This window comes from Garra rufa, chromosome 4, assembly GCF_049309525.1.
Source record: "Garra rufa chromosome 4, GarRuf1.0, whole genome shotgun sequence".
NCBI lineage: Eukaryota > Metazoa > Chordata > Actinopteri > Cypriniformes > Cyprinidae > Garra > Garra rufa.
The window spans coordinates 16042269-16045470 of NC_133364.1; positions in this window are offsets into that span (position 1 = coordinate 16042269).

The window sequence follows — 3202 nt, forward strand, 5'->3', positions numbered from 1 at the left end:
CATCCACATGCAATGCTGTATTATGTGGATGATCATATTGAAGGCCAGTGGCATCTAAACGATTGAAAACCCCTGCACGTTGCAGTTCATGCTGAGAGAAGCAGGGCACATGGCATCTGGCTGCATGCACTTGGGACAGCACTTGGAAGCGGTGGAATTTCTCAAATGCAGGGTGGGGTTGTGAACATCCCACAGAAATACTATATAAATATACTGCCAGACTATAGTGTTGATGCAGTTGCTGTGGCTGTGTGTGTTAAATGAACCACAGACTCAGCAGGGAGGGGTGGCATAGAGCAATGGCAGGGCAATTCAAGGTAAAAGCAGACTAAATCTTCCTTGTGAATTAGAGGTTACTGGGCCACACACCCCACTGCCAAAGGCCTTCATCGAGATCCTCTGCAATAGTTCTGTGTGTGTAATAACATATTCTATTCTATTCTATTCTTAAACTCGACTGCTAGTTAATTACTAAAGAAAAAATCATTTGTTTCTTAGTAACTTACCATATCCACTTTATTTTGCAATGTGAATATAAGCTGAATGTGCAAGACATGAATGTGTCTGAATTACTAAGAATAACAAAATACAGTAAATAGTAAAACTATTTGAGTAGTAATATTGTCCTGTACCTGATTCATGCAACAGTCATTGTAATTCGTGCAGCTCGTTTATCTGGTTATGTGAAGCACACAAAGGACAACAGCTCACAGCTGTGAAATGCAGAGTGCCTGGATTTTTACGACGACTCGCATTCAACACGTCCTCGAGGATCATTTACAATCAGAGCAAACTAGGACACTATGCAACATGACTAATAAAGTTAGAAGCTCACGCATTCACATGCACATGAATCATACGCTATTTCTGGAATGTGCAGTATTCATTTTTTTCAGTGGATGCAATAAATATGCATTTGCAAAAAAAAAGTGGAGTAGCACAATGCAAAATATATTCTGTTTAACAACGAAATGCATTCAAATTTAACTTTCCAACTGCATTGTGATTTATGCAATCAAGTAACATTAGATACATTATTTAACATCTCTTTTTGACTCCAAAAGCTAAGAAATGTAGACAAAATTGAACTGGAAATGCAAGTTTCGTTTAATTTCTGAAATTATAACTGATGCTATTCCATTGCAATGTGATGAGGTTATGTGTAGCAGAGCTACAACTTTTTGAAACATTATTCATAAGTAATGCCTACTGTGTCATTTTTTTAATTATTCACTCACTAGGGCAGTACCTTTTTAAAAGGTACAACTTTATACCTTATTCAGCCCTAAAGATGCATATTTGGTGCCTTAGTAGGCTAACCTAAAGTGTAGGCCTGCATACCTAAACTGTAGCCTACATACCTTTTGACATTTTTGTACCTCTTTTCCTGAGTTTACACATAGTAGTTAGACGTCATATTGAACTTAAAGGAATAGTTACCCAAAAATTAAAATTATGCCATGATTTAGTGTGTGTTCACACTTTTCATGTTTGGCTCGATTAAAAGGAACTCTGGTTACTTCATTTGAGTAAGTGTGAACGCTGCCGTCCGAACCATGGTGTGCACTAAACAAGCGGACAGAGACAGCTAAAAAGATGGGTCTTGGTCTGCTTCCAATGAAATATGAACACAGCAAGGACCAAATACTTCTAAACAAACCAAAAACAGGAAGTAATGATGAGATGTGACACTATGCGACATGATTTCACGAAGGGAATAAGCGGCGTATCCAAAACGAAATGAGCAGAGGGCAAACATGGAGCAACAAGGAGGTCAAGTGTCTTTTATGAGCTCTTTGTGGTTAAAATAAAATCATATACACACAACAATGAGCGCACTTAGTCCAACAGACGGCATTGATTTATTCGCTTTAAGTTAAACACACCTCTTTCCTTTTGAGTGTTTGGCGAGTTCTGTCACAAAATATACCTCAGTCAACCTGACCAATCAGGTTGTGAATGCATCACTATTCCTTTATGTTTGGCATCTTTAGCTTCGCTGTCAAAAATGCCAGTGTGAATGCTAAGCAGACCAGGACCAAATGTATAATTTTCCTTTTTGGATCGGACCAAATGAACCAAACAAACCGAACTACAAGTGTGAATACACCCTTACTCACCATCATCCTTAAGCCATCCTTAAGCCTATATGACTTACTTCTTTCAGGCTAATACAGTTATATTAAAAAATGTCCTGGCTCTTCCAAGCTTTATAATGACAGTGAATGGCTGTTAAGATTTAATGGTTCAGTAGAAGTCCAATAAAGTGTACCCATTACGGGTGTGACGAGACACTTATCTCACGAGACGAGACGAGACACGAGATTGGGTTCACGAGACGAGATGAGTTTTTTAAAGAAATCCTCAATGATGAAATACATAGGGGAAAATAGTATTTTATTCAACAAAAAAACACAAAGTGCAAAAAAAAAGTAGGTGCATTTTGATATGAACTTGTACTTTATGAAATTAAACTTATATTTTAATGAATTATATGCAGTAATAAACATGTAAACTAATGCTGCATGAGAAGCACTTTTTATGATGGCTGGATGCACTTTATTGGATTAAAAAATCTCAACACCCATTCACTGCCATTATAAAACTTGGAAGAGCCAGGACTTTTTTTTATATGTATATATAACTTAAGATGGCTTAAGGGTGAGTAAGGGTGTGTTCACAATTGTGGTTTGGTTTGTTTGGTTCATTTGGTCTAGACCAAAAAGGAAAATGATACATTTGGTCCTGGTCCACTTAGCGTTCACACTGGCATTTTTGACAGCAAACCTAAAGATATCGAACCTTAAAGGCATAGTGATACTTTCACAACCTGATCGGTCGGGTTGAATGACATATATTTTGCGACAGAAATCAACACTTCAAACAAAAAGATAAGGTGCATTCGACTAAACCAATGCCGTCTGCTGGACTAAGCACACTCATTGTTGCGTGTATATGATTTCATTTTCACCACAAAGAGCTCATAAAAGGCACTTTACCTCCTCGTTGCTCCGCTTGTTCCCTTCGTGAAATCATGTCGCATAGCATCACATCTTGTCATTACTTCCTCTTTTTGGTTTGTTTAGAAGTATTTGGTCTTTGATATGTTCATATTTCATTCAAACTGCACCAGAGTTTGTTTAAAAGCAGACCAAAACCCATCTTTTTAGCTGTCTTTGTCCGCCTGTTTGGTGCACACCAG